Genomic DNA, 26,010 nt, shown 5'->3' with positions numbered 1-26,010 from the left:
CTATGGTATGCAAGGGATGACAAAAGTAATTCCCGAGCTCTTTGTGATGCTGAAATCGACGAAGGTAGAAATCAAGAAAAACATCAAGTGTTGATGGTTGACGAGACCACTTCAAGTGTTGATGGTTGACGAGGCCGCTAGTTTCAAGAAAAGGGCAAAGGGAAAAAGGGGAACTTCAAAAAGAACGGCAAGCAAGTTGCCGCTCAAGTGAAGAAGCCTAAGTCTGGTCCTAAGCCTGAGACTAAGTGCTTCTACTGCAAAGGGACTGGTCACTGGAAGCGGAACTACCCCAACTATTTGGTGGATAAGAAGGATGGCAAAGTGAACAAAGGTATATTTGATATACAGATTATTGATGTGTACTTTACTAGTGTTTATAGCAATCCCTCGGTAATTGATACTGGTTCAGTTGCTAAGAGTAGTAACTCGAAACGGGAGTTGCAGAATAAACAGAGACTAGTAAAAGTGAACAAAGGTATATTTGATATACAAATTATTGATGTGTACTTTACTAGTGTTTATAGCAACCCCTCGGTAATTGATACTGGTTCAGTTGCTAAAGAGTAGTAACTCGAAAACGGGAGTTGCGGAATAAACAGAGACTAGTAAAAGGCAAGGTGACGATGTGTGTTGGAAGTAGTTCTAAGATTGATATGATCATCATCGCACACTCCCTGTACTTTCGGGATTAGTGTTGAAACTAAATAAGTGTTATTTGGTGTTTGCGTTGAGCATGAATATGATCTGATCATGTTTATTGCAGTACGGTTATTCATTTAAGTTAGACAACAATTGTTGTTCTGTTTACATGAATAAAACCTTTATGGTCATACACACCAACGAAAATGGTTTGTTGGATCTCGATCGTAGTGATACACATATTCATAATATTGAAGCCAAAAGATGCAAAGTTAATAATGATAGTGCAACTTATTTGTGGTACTGCCGTTTAGGTCATATTGGTGTAAAGCGCATGAAGAAACTCCATACTGATGGGATTTTGGAATCACTTGATTATGAATCACTTGATGCTTGCGAACCGTGCCTCATGGGCAAGATGACTAAAAGGTTGTTCTCCGGAACTATGGAGAGAGCAACAGATTTGTTGGAAATCATACATACAGATGTATGCGGTCCGATGAATATTGAGGCTCGTAGCAGGTATCATTATTTTCTGACCTTCACAGATGATTTGAGCAGATATGGGTATATCTACTTGATGAAACACAAAGTCTGAAACATTTGAAAAGTTCAAAGAATTTCAGAGTGAAGTGGAGAATCATCGTAACAAGAAAATAAAAGTTTCTACGATATGATCGCAGAGGTAAAATATTTGAGTTACGAGTTTGGCCTTCAGTTAAAACAATGTGAAATAGTTTCACTACTCACGCCACCTGGAACACCACAGTGTAATGGTGTGTCCGAATGTCATAACCGTACTTTATTGGATATAGTGCAATCTATGATGTCTCTTACCAATTTACCACTATCGTTTTGGGTTATGCATTAGAGACAGCTACATTCACGTTAAATAGGGCACCATCAAAATCCGTTGAGATGACGCCTTATGAACTGTGGTTTGGCAAGAAACCAAAGTTGTCGTTTCTTAAAATTTTGGGGTTGCGATGCTTATGTGAAAAAATTTCATCCTGATAAGCTCAAACCCAAATCGGAGAAATGTGTCTTCATAGGATACCCAAAGGAGATAGTTGGGTACACCTTCTATCACAGATCCGAAGGCAAGACATTCGTTGCTAAGTATGGATCCTTTCTAGAGAAGGAGTTTCTCTCGAAAGATGTGAGTGGGAGGAAAGTAGAACTTGATGAGGTAACTGTACCTGCTCCCTTATTGGATCACAGAAATCTGTTCCTGTGACTTCTACACCAATTAGTGAGGAAGTTAATGATGATGATCATGTAACTTCAGATCAAGTTACTACCAAACCTCGTAGGTAAACCAGAGTAAGATCCGCACCAGAGTGGTACGGTAATCCTATTCTGGAGGTTATGTTACTAGACCATGACGAACCTACGAACTATGAAGAAGCGATGGTGAGCCCAGATTCCGCAAAATGGCTTGAGGCCATGAAATCTGAGATGAGATCCATGTATGAGAACAAAGTGTGGACTTTGGTTGACTTGCCCGATGATCGGCAAGCAATTGAGAATAAATGGATTGTCAAGAGGAAGACGGACGCTGATAGTAGTATCACTATCTACAAAGCTAGAATTGTCGCAAAAAGGTTTTCGACAAGTTCAAGATATTGACTACGATGAGAGTTTCTCACTCGTATCTATGCTTAAGTCTGTCCGAATCATGTTAGCAATTGCCGCATTTTATGAAATCTGGCAAAGGGATAAACAAAACTGCATTCCTTGATGGATTTATTAAAGAAGAGTTGTATATGATACAACCAGAAGGTTTTGTCAATCCTAAAGGTGCTAACAAAATATGCAAGCTCCAGCGATCCATCAATGGACTGGTGCAAGCATCTCGGAGTTGGAATATATGCTTTGATAAGTTGATCAAAGCATATAGTTGTATACAGACTTGCGGTGAAGCCTGTATTTACAAGAAAGTGAGTGGGAGCACTACAACATTTCTGATAAGTATATGTGAATGACATATTGTTGATCGGAAATAATGTAGAATTATTCTGTAAAGCATAAAGGAGTGTTTTGAAATGAGTTTTTCAAAGAAAGACCTCGGTGAAGCTGCTTACATATTGAGCATCAAGATCTATAGAGATAGATGAAGACGCTTGATGAGTTTTTCAATGAGTACATACCTTAACAAGATTTTGAAGTAGTTCAAAATAGAACAGTCAAAGAAAAGAGTTCTTGCCTGTGTTACAAGGTGTGAAATTGAGTAAAGACTCAAAGCCCGACCACGGCAAAAGATAGAAAGAGAATGAAAGTCATTCCCTATGCCTTGGCCATAGGTTCTATAAAGTATGCCATGCTGTGTACCAGATCTATTGTATACCCTACATTGATTTTGGCAAGGGAGTACAATAGTGATCTAGGAGTAGATCACTGGACAGCGGTCAAAATTATCCTTACTGGAATAAGGTTATGTTTCTCGATTATGGAAGTGACAAAAGGCTCGTCGTAAAAGGTTACGTCGATGCAAGTTTTGACACTAATCTAGATGACTCTAAGTCTCGTTCTAGATACATATTGAAAGTGGGAGCAATTAGCTAGAGTAGCTCCATGCAGAGCATTGTAGACATAGAAATTTGCAAAATACTTACGGATCTGAATGTGACAGACCCGTTGACTAAAATTATCTCACAAGCAAAACATGATCACACCTTAGTACTCTTTGGGTGTTAATCACATAGCGATGTGAACTAGATTACTGACTCTAGTAAACCCTTTGGGTGATGGTCACATGACGATGTGAACCATTGGTGTTAATCACATGGTGATGTGAACTATTCATGTTAAATCACATGGCGATGTGAACTAGATTATTGACTCTAGTGCAAGTGGGAGACTGAAGGAAATATGCCCTAGAGGCAATAATAAAGTTATTATTTATTTCCTTATATCATGATAAATGTTTATTATTCATGCTAGAATTGTATTAACCGGAAACATAATACATGTGTGAATACATAGACAAACAGAGTGTCACTAGTATGCCTCTACTTGACTAGCTCGTTAATCAAAGATGGTTATGTTTCCTAGCCATAGACATAAGTTGTCATTTGATTAACGAGATCACCTCATTAGGAGAATGACGTGATTGACTGTTAGCTTAGCACCCGATCGTTTAGTATGTTGCTATTGCTTTCTTCATGACTTATACATGTTCCTCTGACTATGAGATTATGCAACTCCCGTTTACCGGAGGAACACTTTGTGTGCTACCAAACGTCACAACGTAAATGGGTGATTATAAAGGTGCTCTACAGGTGTCTCCAAAGGTACTTGTTGGGTTGGCGTATTTCGAGATTATGATTTGTCACTCCGATTGTCGGAGAGGTATCTCTGGGCCCACTCGGTAATGCACATCACTATAAGCCTTGCAAGCATTGTGACTAATAAGTTAGTTGCGGGATGATGTATTACGGAACGAGTAAAGAGACTTGCCGGTAACGATATTGAACTAGGTATCGAGATACCGACGATCGAATCTCGGGCAAGTAACATACTGATGACAAAGGGAACAACGTATGTTGTTATGCGGTCTGACCGATAAAGATCTTCGTAGAATATGTGGGAGCCAATATGGGCATCCAGGTCCCGCTATTGGTTATTGACCGGAGACGTGTCTCGGTCATGTCTACATAGTTCTCGAACCCGTAGGGTCCGCACGCTTAAAGCTACGATGACAGTTTTATTATGAGTTTATGTATGTTGATGTATCGAAGGAGTTCGGATTCCCGGATGAGATCGGGGACATGACGAGGAGTCTCGAAATGGTCGAGACGTAAAGATCGATATATTGGACGACTATATTCGGACTTCGGAAAGGTTCCGAGTGATTCGAGTATTTTTCGGAGTACCGGAGAGTTACGGGAATACGTATTGGGCCTTATTGGGTCATACGGGAAAGAAGAAAAAGGGCCTCAAGGGTGGCCGCACCCCTCCCCTTGGTCTGGTCCGAATTGGACTAGGGAAGGGGGGCGCCCCCTTCCTTCCTTCTCTTTTTCCCTTCCTCTTTTCCTATTCCATATGGGAGGTGGAATCCTACTAGGACTAGGGAGTCCTAGTAGGACTCCACACTTGGTGCGCCCCCTCCTAGGGCCGGCCTCCTCCTCCCTTGCTCCTTTATATACGGGGGCAGGGGGGCACCCCAGAGACACAACAATTGATCCTTGAGATCTTTTAGCCGTGTGCGGTGCCCCCCTCCACCAAATTACACCTCGATAATATCATTGCGGAGCTTAGGTGAAGCCCTGCGTCGGTAGAACATCATCATCGTCACCATGCCGTCGTGCTGACGAAACTCTCCCTCAACACTCGGCTGGATCGGAGTTCGAGGGACATCATCGAGCTGAACGTGTGTAGAACTCGGAGGTGCCGTGCGTTCGGTACTTGATCGGTCGGATCGTGAAGACGTACGACTACATCAACCGCGTTGTGATAACGCTTCCGCTGTCGGTCTACGAGGGTACGTGGACAACACTCTCCCCTCTCGTTGCTATGCATCACCATGATCTTGCGTGTGCGTAGGAATTTTTTTGAAATTACTACGTTCCCCAACACATTGGACCTCATCCAATTGCAAGTGATGGAGGCTTTAGGAGCTTTGGGAGGCATGGTGAAAGTCGGCAGCCTATGATAAATGGAAACGTCCAGTTTAAGTATAAGCCGGAGGGAAGTTGTAGTTCAATGTTAAGGTGGCGGCTTACAGAGGGGACTAATGACATATATCTAAGTGCACCAGGTTATTTAAGCCGCCCAAGGTATTGAGAGTAATTCGATTGTCTACGGCCTTATCATAGATGAGCCGGAAAAATTCTATGGCGCATGGTCTCCTTTGAGTCGGAAGTTTCTACGGCGCGTGGTTTCTTTAAGCCGGAAATGTAAACCGCCATGACTCAATGAGTGCAGTTTTTTACTAAGTGTGGTGAAAACAGGTTTCACACATTGCGGTAAATATTTTGGATCAAAATGGTCGGGCAAAAGGAAAATTTCTAGACTTAAAAACAGATGCAGGGGAGTTCTTGAGCTCGAACAAGGCCTTTATGCGGTGAAAAGAGGTCTACTTGCGTGTGAAATGGGTGCTAAAACATCTACCGCAGTGGTTCTATACAAGGCTAAAGATAAAAAAGGGCAGTAAAAATGAAAACTACCGAAGCTTGTGGGCGACGGCGAAGAACACGGATGAACACGGACGAACCCTACTGCAGATCTGTTCTACGGGGTAGCGAGGACTTACCGGTGCTGAGGAGATGCCGAGGTTGCCGCCGTTTGTCTGGACCGAGTCAGGGTGATGCAGCGGCCAAGGTTGACGAAGACCGGGGGCGCGGCGGCGGTGGCGGAGTTCGAGCTCGAGGGGAGGAACAGTGGCGCGAGGAGGAAGAAGAGTGGCTGAAGGCCCGTCGGGCCGGGCTATTTATAAGGGCGAGCTCATAAGTGGGTGCGAGAAACGAGGAGACCACGGCGTGGTTATCTCCCCACGAAACGCCTCGATTTTCGGGATGGCAGTAAAGATAAGATCCGTTGCGGATCTGGTGGAGTAAAAAACGGGCATAATGGAAGATGACGTCACGACGGATTACCCGGAGTCCAAAGGATGACATCACACCGGGTTATGGCCTTCACGCAAATGCTAAGCCGGAGATTTTTTCTGTCGAAAGAATTGAAGATTGACATGAGACGGCTCAAATCAATCTGGGGCCTAATGTTGAGGATATAGACCTTAGAATCACCCGCCAGAAGGGGCCGGGTTACTCATAATGGTCATCGCCAGAAGCCCGACGCCAAGCTTGAAGACGGTGGGCCAAAGATGGGCTTAAGACCCGGATATGGCTTAAAGGCCCGTAGTTAGAATCATTATCGTGATAGAACTTGTAGTGTAAGGCAAGAATAGTTGAGAGTCCGAGCCGGACACTCTTATGAGCCGGCCGGGACTCTGAGAGCTGTTGGGCGTCAGCCTCCCTATATAAAGGGACGACCCGGCAGCGGTTTAGGGACAAGAAAGATTTCATCGAGAGCCAGGCATAGCAGTTTAGCTCCCTGGTTATCGAAACCCTAATCAATACCACCTCAAACTGGACGTAGGCTTTTACCTTCACAATAAGGGGCCGAACCAGTATAAACCCTCGTGTTCCTTGTCCCGCTTAACCCCTTCAAGCTTCCTAGCTGCGATGGCTCCACGACTAAGTCCTAGCTCGAGGACATCTGCCGTGACAATTCCACGACAGTACTCACAAATGACTGGAATTTGAGAAATAGCATCCAATTCGCCCTTCTCATTGAGAGAAAACAACCGAATGGTTTCATCACGAGCGGCATAGATGATAACATCCTCGGAAGAGTGTGTCACTTTAATCTCCCTGGCAGCACAATCAAGTTGAGCCTTGTGCTTAGAAAGCCAGTCCATCCCGAGAATAAGATCAATATCCGAGTCACCAAGAACAATTGGTTTAGACAGAAATTTATAGTTTCCCATCTTGATAGAAACATCGGGAGCACCCAAACTAGAAGTCATAAGCTTTCCCGAAGAAACAACTTGCATAACTTTGGATAAAATCTCTGTGTCAACATTGTGCTTCGATGCAAATGGGTATGACATGAAAGAATGCGATGCACCAGTATCAAAAAGAACTTTTGCCGGAATATCATTAACTGAGAGATTACCCATTATCACATCAGTAGATTCCTCCGCTTGAGCTGCATTCATCATGTTCACCTTTGCAGACTTGGGATTATGCTTGACCACTTCATTGCTGGAAGATCTCACAGGAGGAGGCGGAAGACGCCTTTGGTTGAAGCATTTGTTAGCATAGTGACCTTTCTGCTGACACTTGTTACAAGTCACCTCTGAGAGTGGACGATGATAAGGAGCATTCGACTTTGGAGCTTGATTCTGAGACTTGTTCTGATAGCCAGGGTTGGATGAGTGGGAAGATCCATGGCCACCTTTGTTCTTCTGCTGGTAAGGCTGACGAAACGGAGGAGGAGGAGGCAACCAGAACTTCTGTTGCTTAGCAGCCACTAGTGAGGAAGAAGAAGACTGAACTGCGTCCCTGACTCTCTTCTTAGAAGCCTCACACTTGAGCTGAGCAGCCTCTTGCTTCAGAGCCATGTTGTAGAAATCATCATACTTGGTCGGCTCAAAAAGCACGAGAGGTAATTGCAGATCTTCTCTGAGGCCACCTCTGAATTGATAGATCATGCTCTTTTCATCAGGAACGTCTTGCTTAGCGAAGCGAGCGAGTTTTTGAAACTGAGTATTGTATTGATACACGGACATGCTGCCTTGCTTGAGATTGCGGAACTCCTCATGCTTGCTCTCAACAACACTTTGTGGCATCCTAAGACTCAAAACATTTTTGTTCTAGACTCAACAACGCCAGTGATTCGATCAAGCAGGGGGCTCCTAAGTCGGGGATGGCTCTGATTACCAACTTGTAACGCCCACGATGCGGCTATATCTCCCACGTGTCGAGGCACGACTTAGAGGCATAACCGCATTGTGGTTTTGTCGCAAGAAGGGTCATCTTCACACAATCCCATGTAATGAACGAGAATGGGATAACGAGAGTTGGTTTACAATCGCCACTTCACACAATACATAAATATAATTCATACATCATCCAAAATCCACACGTAGACCGACTATGGTCAAATCCAAATTAAACTAAGATAACCCCAAATGCTAGATCCCCGATCGTCCCAACTGGGCTCCACTACTGATCATCAGGGAACGAAACATAGTAACGACCACGTTCCTCGTCAAACTCCCACTTGAGCTCGGTTGCGTCATCTGCACTGGCATCGTTGGCACCTGCAACTATTTTGGTAGAATCTGTGAGTCACGAGGACTCAGCAATCTCACACCCGCGATATCAAGACTATTTAAGCTTATAGGAAAGGATGGTATAATGAGGTGGAGCTGCAGCAGGCACTAAACATATATGGTGGCTAACATACACAACTAAGAGCGAGAAGAGAAGCAACGCAACGGTCGCGAAGCTAGAAGTGATCAAGAAGTGATCCTGAAACTACTTACGTTCATGCATAACTCAAACCGTGTTCACTTCCCGGCCTCTGCCGAGAAGAGACCATCACGGCTACACACACGGTTGATGTATTTTAATTAAGTCAAGTGTCATGTTCTCTACAACCGGACATTAACAAATTCCCATCTGCCTCATAACCGCGGGCATGGCTTTCGAAAGATAATACCCTGCAGGGGTGTCCCAACTTAGCCAATTATAAGCTCTCACGGTCAACGAAGGACAAACCTTCTCCCGGAAAGACCCGATCAGTCTCGGAATTTCGGTTTACAAGACATTTCGACAATGGTAAAACAAGACCAGCAAAGCCGCCCGATGTGCCGACAAATCCCGATAGGAGCTACAAATATCTCGTTCTCAGGGCACAACGGATGAGACATCCTACGAGTAAAACCAGGCCTCAAGTTTCCCCGAGGTGGCCCCATAGTCTACTCGGTTCGGACCAACACTCGAACGAGCACTGGCTCGGGGGGGTTAAATAAAGATGACCCTCGGGCTCGCGAAAACCCAAGGGAAAAAGGCTTAGGTGGCAAATGGTAAAACCAAGGTTGGGCCTTGCTGGAGGAGTTTTATTCAAGGCGAGCTATCAAGATGGTCCCATAAATCACCCAACCGCGTAAGGAACGCAAACTCAGGGAACATAATACCGGTATGACGGAAACTAGGGCGGCAAAAGTGGAACAAAACACCAGGCATAAGGCCGAGCCTTCCACCCTTTACCAAATATATAAATGCATTAATTAAATCAGAGATATTGTGATATTCCAAAATATCCATGTTCCAACATGGAACCAACTTCAACTTCACCTGCAACTAGCAACGCTATAAGAAGGGCTGAGCAAAAGCGGTAACTTAGCCAAACAACGGTTTGCTAGGAAAGGATGGTTAGAGGCTTGAAATGGAAAATATGGGAGGCATGATATAGCAAGTGGTAGGTAGCGCAGCATGGCAATAGAACGAACAACTAGCAAAGCAAAGATAGAAGTGATTTCGAGGGTATGGTCATCTTGCCTGCAAGGTTCTCAGAGTTGTCGAAAGCTTGATCCTCGTAAGCGTACTCAACAGGTTCCTCGTTCCCGAACTCGTCTCCCGGCTCTACCCAAAACAAGAACACAAGCAACGAAACCACAATCAATCACGGGAAATGCACAAGCAACATGATGCAAAACATGCATGATATGCGGGATATGATATGCGATGCATATGCGTGCTCCGGAAGAAAAAGGATGAACAAGGAAATAACTTGGAAAACCAAGTATTCCACTGGAAAGATGAGATGATTTCGGTCGAAATCGATCTAAGGATCACCGGAAACGGATGCACGGTTTGCAAATGGCAAGCAAAACAAGAATGACACGATTCTGCGATTAACAGCATGATAGCACTTAGAATGCAACAAGAAACTATACTACAACACTCCAACATAGCAACAAAGCATATGGAAGTAATCTACAGGAGATACTTGAGAAAAGATTAACACTGAGCTACGGCTAGAACACATCACAACAGGTTCAAACAAGCATGGCAAAAGTGCAAAAGATATCAGGTTCACAGACTTTGTGAAATTACTGGACATGGCTGAAACAGCATCAGGTAGCAAATGTTCAGAGCAGGCAATCAACATGCTACAGGAACTTAACATAGCAAAACAAGGCATGGAATGAATCTACTAAATGCATAGAACAAAAGTCCCTTACTGACCACAAGCCAAAAAGGACCAGAAGATATGATGGCACCCATGTAAACATAGCAAGTTTCGTTAACAGGTTTCAGACTTAGCAGAAAACAGAGCATGGCAGAAACAGTATTATGAAGGCAAGGCATCTTAGTGAGCTTGATGCACTCACCACAAAGCAATGCATGACAAAATAAGCATACCTACAGCAAGATGTCATGTTTATGAAGCTAACCATGGGAAGAGAAAGTTCATAGCATGAAAGGATCAACTACAACAACCTTGGCAAAATTGAATATCATGTTAACAATCTGCCAGAAATATTTTATAGCAAAAGTAATGAACAAGAATGGGATAACGAGAGTTGGCTTACAATCGTCACTTCACACAATACATAAATTAATTCATACATCATCCAAAATCCACACATAGACCGACTACGGTCAAATCCAAATGAAAATAAGATAACCCCAAATGCTAGATCCCCGATCGTCCCAACTGGGCTCCACTACTGATCATCAGGGAACGAAACATAGTAACGACCACGTTTCTCGTCGAACTCCCACTTGAGCTCGGTTGCGTCATCTGCACTGGCATCGTTGGCACCTGCAACTGTTTTGGTAGAATCTATGAGTCACGAGGACTCAGCAATCACACCCGCGAGATCAAGACTATTTAAGCTTATAGGAAAGGATGGTGTAATGAGGTGGAGCTGCAGCAGGCACTAAGCATATATGGTGGCTAACATACGCAACTGAGAGCGAGAAGAGAAGGAATGCAACGGTCGCGAAGCTAGAAGTGATCAAGAAGTGAACCTGAAACTACTTACGTTCATGCATAACTCAAACCGTGTTCACTTCCCGGACTCCGCCGAAAAGAGACCATCACGGCTACACACACGGTGGATGTATTTTAATTAAGTCAAGTGTCAAGTTCTCTACAACCGGACATTAACAAATTCCCATCTGCCTCATAACCGCGGGCACGACTTTCGAAAGATAATACCCTGCAGGGGTGTCCCAACTTAGCCCATTATAAGCTCGCACGGTCAACGAAGGATAAACCTTCTCCCGGGAAGACCCGATCAGTCTCGGAATCCTGGTTTACAAGACATTTCGACAATGGTAAAACAAGACCAGCAAAGCCGCCCGATGTGCCGACAAATCCCGATAGGAGCTGCACATATCTCGTTCTCAGGGCACACCGGATGAGCACTACGTACAACTAAAACCAGCCCTTGAGTTTCCCCGAGGTGGCGCTGCAAGTGGTTCTAGTTTGGACCAGCACTCAGAGGAATACTGGCCCGGGGGTTTAAATAAAGATGACCCTCGGGCTCGCGAAAACCCAAGGGAAAAAGGCTTAGGTGGCAAATGGTAAAACCAAGGTTGGGCCTTGCTGGAAGAGTTTTATTCAAGGCGAACTGTCAAGGGGGTCCCATAAATCACCCAACCGCGTAAGGAACGCAAACTCAGGGAACATAATACCGGTATGACGGAAAACTAGGGCGGCAAGAGTGGAACAAAACACCAGGCATAAGGCCGAGCCTTCCACCCTTTACCAAATATATAAATGCATTAATTAAATAAGAGATATTGTGATATTCCAAAATATCCATGTTCCAACATGGAACCAACTTCAACTTCACCTGCAACTAGCAACGCTATAAGAAGGGCTGAGCAAAAGCGGTAACTTAGCCAAACAACGGTTTGCTAGGAAAGGATGGTTAGAGGCTTGAAATGGAAAATATGGGAGGCATGATATAGCAAGTGGTAGGTAGCGCAGCATGGCAATAGAACGAACAACTAGCAAAGCAAAGATAGAAGTGATTTCGAGGGTATGGTCATCTTGCCTGCAAGGTTCTCAGAGTTGTCGAAACCTTGATCCTCGTAAGCGTACTCAACAGGTTCCTCGTTCCCGAACTCGTCTCCCGGCTCTACCCAAAACAAGAACACAAGCAACGGAACCACAATCAATCACGGGAAATGCACAAGCAACATGATGCAAAACATGCATGATATGCAGGATATGATATGCGATGCATATGCGTGCTCCGGAAGAAAAAGGATGAACAAGGAAATAACTTGGAAAACCAAGTATTCCACTGGAAAGATGAGATGATTTCGGTCGAAATCGATCTAAGGATCACCGGAAACGGATGCACGGTTTGCAAATGGCAAGCAAAACAAGAATGACACGATTCTGCGATTAACAGCATGATAGCACTTAGAATGCAACAAGAAACTATACTACAACACTCCAACATAGCAACAAAGCATATGGAAGTGATCTACAGGAGATACTTGAGAAAAGATTAACACTGAGCTACGGCTAGAACACATCACAACAGGTTCAAACAAGCATGGCAAAAGTGCAAAAGATATCAGGTTCACAGACTTGGTGAAATTACTGGACATGGCTGAAACAGCATCAGGTAGCAAATGTTCAGAGCAGGCAATCAACATGCTACAGGAACTTAACATAGCAAAACAAGGCATGGAATGAATCTACTAAATGCATAGAACAAAAGTCCCTTACTGACCACAAGCCAAAAAGGACCAGAAGATATGATGGCACCCATGTAAACATAGCAAGTTTCGTTAACAGGTTTCAGACTTAGCAGAAAACAGAGCATGGCAGAAACAGTATTATGAAGGCAAGGCATCTTAGTGAGCTTGATGCACTCACCACAAAGCAATGCATGACAAAATAAGCATACCTACAGCAAGATGTCATGTTTATGAAGCTAACCATGGGAAGAGAAAGTTCATAGCATGAAAGGATCAACTACAACAACCTTGGCAAAATTGAATATCATGTTAACAATCTGCCAGAAATATTTTATAGCAAAAGTAATGAACAAGAATGGGATAAGGAGAGTTGGCTTACAATCGTCACTTCACACAATACATAAATTAATTCATACATCATCCAAAATCCACACATAGACCGACTACGGTCAAATCCAAATGAAAATAAGATAACCCCAAATGCTAGATCCCCGATCGTCCCAACTGGGCTCCACTACTGATCATCAGGGAACGAAACATAGTAACGACCACGTTTCTCGTCGAACTCCCACTTGAGCTCGGTTGCGTCATCTGCACTGGCATCGTTGGCACCTGTAACTGTTTTGGTAGAATCTATGAGTCACGAGGACTCAGCAATCACACCCGCGAGATCAAGACTATTTAAGCTTATAGGAAAGGATGGTGTAATGAGGTGGAGCTGCAGCAGGCACTAAGCATATATGGTGGCTAACATACGCAACTGAGAGCGAGAAGAGAAGGAATGCAACGGTCGCGAAGCTAGAAGTGATCAAGAAGTGAACCTGAAACTACTTACGTTCATGCATAACTCAAACCGTGTTCACTTCCCGGACTCCGCCGAAAAGAGACCATCACGGCTACACACACGGTGGATGTATTTTAATTAAGTCAAGTGTCAAGTTCTCTACAACCGGACATTAACAAATTCCCATCTGCCTCATAACCGCGGGCACGACTTTCGAAAGATAATACCCTGCAGGGGTGTCCCAACTTAGCCCATTATAAGCTCGCACGGTCAACGAAGGATAAACCTTCTCCCGGGAAGACCCGATCAGTCTCGGAATCCTGGTTTACAAGACATTTCGACAATGGTAAAACAAGACCAGCAAAGCCGCCCGATGTGCCGACAAATCCCGATAGGAGCTGCACATATCTCGTTCTCAGGGCACACCGGATGAGCACTACGTACAACTAAAACCAGCCCTTGAGTTTCCCCGAGGTGGCGCTGCAAGTGGTTCTAGTTTGGACCAGCACTCAGAGGAATACTGGCCCGGGGGTTTAAATAAAGATGACCCTCGGGCTCGCGAAAACCCAAGGGAAAAAGGCTTAGGTGGCAAATGGTAAAACCAAGGTTGGGCCTTGCTGGAAGAGTTTTATTCAAGGCGAACTGTCAAGGGGGTCCCATAAATCACCCAACCGCGTAAGGAACGCAAACTCAGGGAACATAATACCGGTATGACGGAAAACTAGGGCGGCAAGAGTGGAACAAAACACCAGGCATAAGGCCGAGCCTTCCACCCTTTACCAAATATATAAATGCATTAATTAAATAAGAGATATTGTGATATTCCAAAATATCCATGTTCCAACATGGAACCAACTTCAACTTCACCTGCAACTAGCAACGCTATAAGAAGGGCTGAGCAAAAGCGGTAACTTAGCCAAACAACGGTTTGCTAGGAAAGGATGGTTAGAGGCTTGAAATGGAAAATATGGGAGGCATGATATAGCAAGTGGTAGGTAGCGCAGCATGGCAATAGAACGAACAACTAGCAAAGCAAAGATAGAAGTGATTTCGAGGGTATGGTCATCTTGCCTGCAAGGTTCTCAGAGTTGTCGAAACCTTGATCCTCGTAAGCGTACTCAACAGGTTCCTCGTTCCCGAACTCGTCTCCCGGCTCTACCCAAAACAAGAACACAAGCAACGGAACCACAATCAATCACGGGAAATGCACAAGCAACATGATGCAAAACATGCATGATATGCGGGATATGATATGCGATGCATATGCGTGCTCCGGAAGAAAAAGGATGAACAAGGAAATAACTTGGAAAACCAAGTATTCCACTGGAAAGATGAGATGATTTCGGTCGAAATCGATCTAAGGATCACCGGAAACGGATGCACGGTTTGCAAATGGCAAGCAAAACAAGAATGACACGATTCTGCGATTAACAGCATGATAGCACTTAGAATGCAACAAGAAACTATACTACAACACTCCAACATAGCAACAAAGCATATGGAAGTGATCTACAGGAGATACTTGAGAAAAGATTAACACTGAGCTACGGCTAGAACACATCACAACAGGTTCAAACAAGCATGGCAAAAGTGCAAAAGATATCAGGTTCACAGACTTGGTGAAATTACTGGACATGGCTGAAACAGCATCAGGTAGCAAATGTTCAGAGCAGGCAATCAACATGCTACAGGAACTTAACATAGCAAAACAAGGCATGGAATGAATCTACTAAATGCATAGAACAAAAGTCCCTTACTGACCACAAGCCAAAAAGGACCAGAAGATATGATGGCACCCATGTAAACACAGCAAGTTTCGTCAACAGGTTTCAGACTTAGCAGAAAACAGAGCATGGCAGAAACAGTATTATGAAGGCAAGGCATCTTAGTGAGCTTGATGCACTCACCACAAAGCAATGCATGACAAAATAAGCATACCTACAGCAAGATGTCATGTTTATGAAGCTAACCATGGCAAGAGAAAGTTCATAGCATGAAAGGATCAACTACAACAACCTTGGCAAAATTGAATATCATGTTAACAATCTGCCAGAAATATTTTATAGCAAAAGTAATGAACAAGAATGGGATAACGAGAGTTGGCTTACAATCGTCACTTCACACAATACATAAATTAATTCATACATCATCCAAAATCCACACATAGACCGACTACGGTCAAATCCAAATGAAAATAAGATAACCCCAAATGCTAGATCCCCGATCGTCCCAACTGGGCTCCACTACTGATCATCAGGGAACGAAACATAGTAACGACCACGTTTCTCGTCGAACTCCCACTTGAGCTCGGTTGCGTCATCTGCACTGGCATCGTTGGCACCTGTAACTGTTTTGGTAGAATCTATGAGTCACGAGGACTCAGCAATCACACCCGCGAGATCAAGACTATTTAAGCTTATAGGAAAGGATGGTGTAATGAGGTGGAGCTGCAGCAGGCACTAAGCATATATGGTGGCTAACATACGCAACTGAGAGCGAGAAGAGAAGGAATGCAACGGTCGCGAAGCTACAAGTGATCAAGAAGTGAACCTGAAACTACTTACGTTCATGCATAACTCAAACCGTGTTCACTTCCCGGACTCCGCCGAAAAGAGACCATCACGGCTACACACACGGTGGATGTATTTTAATTAAGTCAAGTGTCAAGTTCTCTACAACCGGACATTAACAAATTCCCATCTGCCTCATAACCGCGGGCACGACTTTCGAAAGATAATACCCTGCAGGGGTGTCCCAACTTAGCCCATTATAAGCTCTCACGGTCAACGAAGGATAAACCTTCTCCCGGGAAGACCCGATCAGTCTCGGAATCCTGGTTTACAAGACATTTCGACAATGGTAAAACAAGACCAGCAAAGCCGCCCGATGTGCCGACAAATCCCGATAGGAGCTGCACATATCTCGTTCTCAGGGCACACCGGATGAGCACTACGTACAACTAAAACCAGCCCTCGAGTTTCCCCGAGGTGGCGCTGCAAGTGGCTCTAGTTTGGACCAGCACTCAGAGGAATACTGGCCCGGGGGTTTAAATAAAGATGACCCTCGGGCTCGCGAAAACCCAAGGGAAAAAGGCTTAGGTGGCAAATGGTAAAACCAAGGTTGGGCCTTGCTGGAAGAGTTTTATTCAAGGCGAACTGTCAAGGGGGTCCCATAAATCACCCAACCGCGTAAGGAACGCAAACTCAGGGAACATAATACCGGTATGACGGAAAACTAGGGCGGCAAGAGTGGAACAAAACACCAGGCATAAGGCCGAGCCTTCCACCCTTTACCAAATATATAAATGCATTAATTAAATAAGAGATATTGTGATATTCCAAAATATCCATGTTCCAACATGGAACCAACTTCAACTTCACCTGCAACTAGCAACGCTATAAGAAGGGCTGAGCAAAAGCGGTAACTTAGCCAAACAACGGTTTGCTAGGAAAGGATGGTTAGAGGCTTGAAATGGAAAATATGGGAGGCATGATATAGCAAGTGGTAGGTAGCGCAGCATGGCAATAGAACGAACAACTAGCAAAGCAAAGATAGAAGTGATTTCGAGGGTATGGTCATCTTGCCTGCAAGGTTCTCAGAGTTGTCGAAAGCTTGATCCTCGTAAGCGTACTCAACAGGTTCCTCGTACCCGAACTCGTCTCCCGGCTCTACCCAAAACAAGAACACAAGCAACGGAACCACAATCAATCACGGGAAATGCACAAGCAACATGATGCAAAACATGCATGATATGCGGGATATGATATGCGATGCATATGCGTGCTCCGGAAGAAAAAGGATGAACAAGGAAATAACTTGGAAAACCAAGTATTCCACTGGAAAGATGAGATGATTTCGGTCGAAATCGATCTAAGGATCACCGGAAACGGATGCACGGTTTGCAAATGGCAAGCAAAACAAGAATGACACGATTCTGCGATTAACAGCATGATAGCACTTAGAATGCAACAAGAAACTATACTACAACACTCCAACATAGCAACAAAGCATATGGAAGTGATCTACAGGAGATACTTGAGAAAAGATTAACACTGAGCTACGGCTAGAACACATCACAACAGGTTCAAACAAGCATGGCAAAAGTGCAAAAGATATCAGGTTCACAGACTTGGTGAAATTACTGGACATGGCTGAAACAGCATCAGGTAGCAAATGTTCAGAGCAGGCAATCAACATGCTACAGGAACTTAACATAGCAAAACAAGGCATGGAATGAATCTACTAAATGCATAGAACAAAAGTCCCTTACTGACCACAAGGCAAAAAGGACCAGAAGATATGATGGCACCCATGTAAACACAGCAAGTTTCGTCAACAGGTTTCAGACTTAGCAGAAAACAGAGCATGGCAGAAACAGTATTATGAAGGCAAGGCATCTTAGTGAGCTTGATGCACTCACCACAAAGCAATGCATGACAAAATAAGCATACCTACAGCAAGATGTCATGTTTATGAAGCTAACCATGGCAAGAGAAAGTTCATAGCATGAAAGGATCAACTACAACAACCTTGGCAAAATTGAATATCATGTTAACAATCTGCCAGAAATATTTTATAGCAAAAGTAATGAACAAGAATGGGATAACGAGAGTTGGCTTACAATCGTCACTTCACACAATACATAAATTAATTCATACATCATCCAAAATCCACACATAGACCGACTACGGTCAAATCCAAATGAAAATAAGATAACCCCAAATGCTAGATCCCCGATCGTCCCAACTGGGCTCCACTACTGATCATCAGGGAACGAAACATAGTAACGACCACGTTTCTCGTCGAACTCCCACTTGAGCTCGGTTGCGTCATCTGCACTGGCATCGTTGGCACCTGTAACTGTTTTGGTAGAATCTATGAGTCACGAGGACTCAGCAATCACACCCGCGAGATCAAGACTATTTAAGCTTATAGGAAAGGATGGTGTAATGAGGTGGAGCTGCAGCAGGCACTAAGCATATATGGTGGCTAACATACGCAACTGAGAGCGAGAAGAGAAGGAATGCAACGGTCGCGAAGCTAGAAGTGATCAAGAAGTGAACCTGAAACTACTTACGTTCATGCATAACTCAAACCGTGTTCACTTCCCGGACTCCGCCGAAAAGAGACCATCACGGCTACACACACGGTGGATGTATTTTAATTAAGTCAAGTGTCAAGTTCTCTACAACCGGACATTAACAAATTCCCATCTGCCTCATAACCGCGGGCACGACTTTCGAAAGATAATACCCTGCAGGGGTGTCCCAACTTAGCCCATTATAAGCTCTCACGGTCAACGAAGGATAAACCTTCTCCCGGGAAGACCCGATCAGTCTCGGAATCCTGGTTTACAAGACATTTTGACAATGGTAAAACAAGACCAGCAAAGCCGCCCGATGTGCCGACAAATCCCGATAGGAGCTGCACATATCTCGTTCTCAGGGCACACCGGATGAGCACTACGTACAACTAAAACCAGCCCTCGAGTTTCCCCGAGGTGGCGCTGCAAGTGGCTCTAGTTTGGACCAGCACTCAGAGGAATACTGGCCCGGGGGTTTAAATAAAGATGACCCTCGGGCTCGCGAAAACCCAAGGGAAAAAGGCTTAGGTGGCAAATGGTAAAACCAAGGTTGGGCCTTGCTGGAAGAGTTTTATTCAAGGCGAACTGTCAAGGGGGTCCCATAAATCAACCAACCGCGTAAGGAACGCAAACTCAGGGAACATAATACCGGTATGACGGAAAACTAGGGCGGCAAGAGTGGAACAAAACACCAGGCATAAGGCCGAGCCTTCAACCATTTACCAAATATATAAATGCATTAATTAAATAAGAGATATTGTGATATTCCAAAATATCCATGTTCCAACATGGAACCAACTTCAACTTCACCTGCAACTAGCAACGCTATAAGAAGGGCTGAGCAAAAGCGGTAACTTAGCCAAACAACGGTTTGCTAGGAAAGGATGGTTAGAGGCTTGAAATGGAAAATATGGGAGGCATGATATAGCAAGTGGTAGGTAGCGCAGCATGGCAATAGAACGAACAACTAGCAAAGCAAAGATAGAAGTGATTTCGAGGGTATGGTCATCTTGCCTGCAAGGTTCTCAGAGTTGTCGAAAGCTTGATCCTCGTAAGCGTACTCAACAGGTTCCTCGTACCCGAACTCGTCTCCCGGCTCTACCCAAAACAAGAACACAAGCAACGGAACCACAATCAATCACGGGAAATGCACAAGCAACATGATGCAAAACATGCATGATATGCGGGATATGATATGCGATGCATATGCGTGCTCCGGAAGAAAAAGGATGAACAAGGAAATAACTTGGAAAACCAAGTATTCCACTGGAAAGATGAGATGATTTCGGTCGAAATCGATCTAAGGATCACCGGAAACGGATGCACGGTTTGCAAATGGCAAGCAAAACAAGAATGACACGATTCTGCGATTAACAGCATGATAGCACTTAGAATGCAACAAGAAACTATACTACAACACTCCAACATAGCAACAAAGCATATGGAAGTGATCTACAGGAGATACTTGAGAAAAGATTAACACTGAGCTACGGCTAGAACACATCACAACAGGTTCAAACAAGCATGGCAAAAGTGCAAAAGATATCAGGTTCACAGACTTGGTGAAATTACTGGACATGGCTGAAACAGCATCAGGTAGCAAATGTTCAGAGCAGGAAATCAACATGCTACAGGAACTTAACATAGCAAAACAAGGCATGGAATGAATCTACTAAATGCATAGAACAAAAGTCCCTTACTGACCACAAGCCAAAAAGGACCAGAAGATATGATGGCACCCATGTAAACACAGCAAGTTTCGTCAACAGGTTTCAGACTTAGCAGAAAACAGAGCATGGCAGAAACAGTATTATGAAGGCAAGGCATCTTAGTGAGCTTGATGCACTCACCACAAAGCAATGCATGACAAAATAAGCATACCTACAGCAAGATGTCATGTTTATGAAGCTAACCATGGCAAGAGAAAGTTCATAGCATGAAAGGATCAACTACAACAACCTTGGCAAAATTGAATATCATGTTAACAATCTGCCAGAAATATTTTATAGCAAAAGTAATGAACAAGAATGGGATAACGAGAGTTGGCTTACAATCGTCACTTCACACAATACATAAATTAATTCATACATCATCCAAAATCCACACATAGACCGACTACGGTCAAATCCAAATGAAAATAAGATAACCCCAAATGCTAGATCCCCGATCGTCCCAACTGGGCTCCACTACTGATCATCAGGGAACGAAACATAGTAACGACCACGTTTCTCGTCGAACTCCCACTTGAGCTCGGTTGCGTCATCTGCACTGGCATCGTTGGCACCTGTAACTGTTTTGGTAGAATCTATGAGTCACGAGGACTCAGCAATCACACCCGCGAGATCAAGACTATTTAAGCTTATAGGAAAGGATGGTGTAATGAGGTGGAGCTGCAGCAGGCACTAAGCATATATGGTGGCTAACATACGCAACTGAGAGCGAGAAGAGAAGGAATGCAACGGTCGCGAAGCTAGAAGTGATCAAGAAGTGAACCTGAAACTACTTACGTTCATGCATAACTCAAACCGTGTTCACTTCCCGGACTCCGCCGAAAAGAGACCATCACGGCTACACACACGGTGGATGTATTTTAATTAAGTCAAGTGTCAAGTTCTCTACAACCGGACATTAACAAATTCCCATCTGCCTCATAACCGCGGGCACGACTTTCGAAAGATAATACCCTGCAGGGGTGTCCCAACTTAGCCCATTATAAGCTCTCACGGTCAACGAAGGATAAACCTTCTCCCGGGAAGACCCGATCAGTCTCGGAATCCTGGTTTACAAGACATTTTGACAATGGTAAAACAAGACCAGCAAAGCCGCCCGATGTGCCGACAAATCCCGATAGGAGCTGCACATATCTCGTTCTCAGGGCACACCGGATGAGCACTACGTACAACTAAAACCAGCCCTCGAGTTTCCCCGAGGTGGCGCTGCAAGTGGCTCTAGTTTGGACCAGCACTCAGAGGAATACTGGCCCGGGGGTTTAAATAAAGATGACCCTCGGGCTCGCGAAAACCCAAGGGAAAAAGGCTTAGGTGGCAAATGGTAAAACCAAGGTTGGGCCTTGCTGGAAGAGTTTTATTCAAGGCGAACTGTCAAGGGGGTCCCATAAATCAACCAACCGCGTAAGGAACGCAAACTCAGGGAACATAATACCGGTATGACGGAAAACTAGGGCGGCAAGAGTGGAACAAAACACCAGGCATAAGGCCGAGCCTTCCACCCTTTACCAAATATATAAATGCATTAATTAAATAAGAGATATTGTGATATTCCAAAATATCCATGTTCCAACATGGAACCAACTTCAACTTCACCTGCAACTAGCAACGCTATAAGAAGGGCTGAGCAAAAGCGGTAACTTAGCCAAACAACGGTTTGCTAGGAAAGGATGGTTAGAGGCTTGAAATGGAAAATATGGGAGGCATGATATAGCAAGTGGTAGGTAGCGCAGCATGGCAATAGAACGAACAACTAGCAAAGCAAAGATAGAAGTGATTTCGAGGGTATGGTCATCTTGCCTGCAAGGTTCTCAGAGTTGTCGAAAGCTTGATCCTCGTAAGCGTACTCAACAGGTTCCTCGTACCCGAACTCGTCTCCCGGCTCTACCCAAAACAAGAACACAAGCAACGGAACCACAATCAATCACGGGAAATGCACAAGCAACATGATGCAAAACATGCATGATATGCGGGATATGATATGCGATGCATATGCGTGCTCCGGAAGAAAAAGGATGAACAAGGAAATAACTTGGAAAACCAAGTATTCCACTGGAAAGATGAGATGATTTCGGTCGAAATCGATCTAAGGATCACCGGAAACGGATGCACGGTTTGCAAATGGCAAGCAAAACAAGAATGACACGATTCTGCGATTAACAGCATGATAGCACTTAGAATGCAACAAGAAACTATACTACAACACTCCAACATAGCAACAAAGCATATGGAAGTGATCTACAGGAGATACTTGAGAAAAGATTAACACTGAGCTACGGCTAGAACACATCACAACAGGTTCAAACAAGCATGGCAAAAGTGCAAAAGATATCAGGTTCACAGACTTGGTGAAATTACTGGACATGGCTGAAACAGCATCAGGTAGCAAATGTTCAGAGCAGGCAATCAACATGCTACAGGAACTTAACATAGCAAAACAAGGCATGGAATGAATCTACTAAATGCATAGAACAAAAGTCCCTTACTGACCACAAGCCAAAAAGGACCAGAAGATATGATGGCACCCATGTAAACACAGCAAGTTTCGTTAACAGGTTTCAGACTTAGCAGAAAACAGAGCATGGCAGAAACAGTATTATGAAGGCAAGGCATCTTAGTGAGCTTGATGCACTCACCACAAAGCAATGCATGACAAAATAAGCATACCTACAGCAAGATGTCATGTTTATGAAGCTAACCATGGCAAGAGAAAGTTCATAGCATGAAAGGATCAACTACAACAACCTTGGCAAAATTGAATATCATGTTAACAATCTGCCAGAAATATTTTATAGCAAAAGTAATGAACAAGAATGGGATAACGAGAGTTGGCTTACAATCGTCACTTCACACAATACATAAATTAATTCATACATCATCCAAAATCCACACATAGACCGACTACGGTCAAATCCAAATGAAAATAAGATAACCCCAAATGCTAGATCCCCGATCGTCCCAACTGGGCTCCACTACTGATCATCAGGGAACGAAACATAGTAACGACCACGTTTCTCGTCGAACTCCCACTTGAGCTCGGTTGCGTCATCTGCACTGGCATCGTTGGCACCTGTAACTGTTTTGGTAGAATCTATGAGTCACGAGGACTCAGCAATCACACCCGCGAGATCAAGACTATTTAAGCTTATAGGAAAGGATGGTGTAATGAGGTGGAGCTGCAGCAGGCACTAAGCATATATGGTGGCTAACATACGCAACTGAGAGCGAGAAGAGAAGGAATGCAACGGTCGCGAAGCTACAAGTGATCAAGAAGTGAACCTGAAACTACTTACGTTCATGCATAACTCAAACCGTGTTCACTTCCCGGACTCCGCCGAAAAGAGACCATCACGGCTACACACACGGTGGATGTATTTTAATTAAGTCAAGTGTCAAGTTCTCTACAACCGGACATTAACAAATTCCCATCTGCCTCATAACCGCGGGCACGACTTTCGAAAGATAATACCCTGCAGGGGTGTCCCAACTTAGCCCATTATAAGCTCTCACGGTCAACGAAGGATAAACCTTCTCCCGGGAAGACCCGATCAGTCTCGGAATCCTGGTTTACAAGACATTTTGACAATGGTAAAACAAGACCAGCAAAGCCGCCCGATGTGCCGACAAATCCCGATAGGAGCTGCACATATCTCGTTCTCAGGGCACACCGGATGAGCACTACGTACAACTAAAACCAGCCCTCGAGTTTCCCCGAGGTGGCGCTGCAAGTGGCTCTAGTTTGGACCAGCACTCAGAGGAATACTGGCCCGGGGGTTTAAATAAAGATGACCCTCGGGCTCGCGAAAACCCAAGGGAAAAAGGCTTAGGTGGCAAATGGTAAAACCAAGGTTGGGCCTTGCTGGAAGAGTTTTATTCAAGGCGAACTGTCAAGGGGGTCCCATAAATCAACCAACCGCGTAAGGAACGCAAACTCAGGGAACATAATACCGGTATGACGGAAAACTAGGGCGGCAAGAGTGGAACAAAACACCAGGCATAAGGCCGAGCCTTCCACCCTTTACCAAATATATAAATGCATTAATTAAATAAGAGATATTGTGATATTCCAAAATATCCATGTTCCAACATGGAACCAACTTCAACTTCACCTGCAACTAGCAACGCTATAAGAAGGGCTGAGCAAAAGCGGTAACTTAGCCAAACAACGGTTTGCTAGGAAAGGATGGTTAGAGGCTTGAAATGGAAAATATGGGAGGCATGATATAGCAAGTGGTAGGTAGCGCAGCATGGCAATAGAACGAACAACTAGCAAAGCAAAGATAGAAGTGATTTCGAGGGTATGGTCATCTTGCCTGCAAGGTTCTCAGAGTTGTCGAAAGCTTGATCCTCGTAAGCGTACTCAACAGGTTCCTCGTACCCGAACTCGTCTCCCGGCTCTACCCAAAACAAGAACACAAGCAACGGAACCACAATCAATCACGGGAAATGCACAAGCAACATGATGCAAAACATGCATGATATGCGGGATATGATATGCGATGCATATGCGTGCTCCGGAAGAAAAAGGATGAACAAGGAAATAACTTGGAAAACCAAGTATTCCACTGGAAAGATGAGATGATTTCGGTCGAAATCGATCTAAGGATCACCGGAAACGGATGCACGGTTTGCAAATGGCAAGCAAAACAAGAATGACACGATTCTGCGATTAACAGCATGATAGCACTTAGAATGCAACAAGAAACTATACTACAACACTCCAACATAGCAACAAAGCATATGGAAGTGATCTACAGGAGATACTTGAGAAAAGATTAACACTGAGCTACGGCTAGAACACATCACAACAGGTTCAAACAAGCATGGCAAAAGTGCAAAAGATATCAGGTTCACCGACTTGGTGAAATTACTGGACATGGCTGAAACAGCATCAGGTAGCAAATGTTCAGAGCAGGCAATCAACATGCTACAGGAACTTAACATAGCAAAACAAGGCATGGAATGAATCTACTAAATGCATAGAACAAAAGTCCCTTACTGACCACAAGCCAAAAAGGACCAGAAGATATGATGGCACCCATGTAAACACAGCAAGTTTCGTTAACAGGTTTCAGACTTAGCAGAAAACAGAGCATGGCAGAAACAGTATTATGAAGGCAAGGCATCTTAGTGAGCTTGATGCACTCACCACAAAGCAATGCATGACAAAATAAGCATACCTACAGCAAGATGTCATGTTTATGAAGCTAACCATGGCAAGAGAAAGTTCATAGCATGAAAGGATCAACTACAACAACCTTGGCAAAATTGAATATCATGTTAACAATCTGCCAGAAATATTTTATAGCAAAAGTAATGAACAAGAATGGGATAACGAGAGTTGGCTTACAATCGTCACTTCACACAATACATAAATTAATTCATACATCATCCAAAATCCACACATAGACCGACTACGGTCAAATCCAAATGAAAATAAGATAACCCCAAATGCTAGATCCCCGATCGTCCCAACTGGGCTCCACTACTGATCATCAGGGAACGAAACATAGTAACGACCACGTTTCTCGTCGA

This window comes from Aegilops tauschii, chromosome 6 (assembly GCF_002575655.3).
Source record: "Aegilops tauschii subsp. strangulata cultivar AL8/78 chromosome 6, Aet v6.0, whole genome shotgun sequence".
In the NCBI taxonomy this organism is placed as follows: domain Eukaryota; kingdom Viridiplantae; phylum Streptophyta; class Magnoliopsida; order Poales; family Poaceae; genus Aegilops; species Aegilops tauschii.
The sequence above is the reverse complement of the archived record's forward strand: the minus strand, read 5'-3'. Positions refer to the sequence as shown.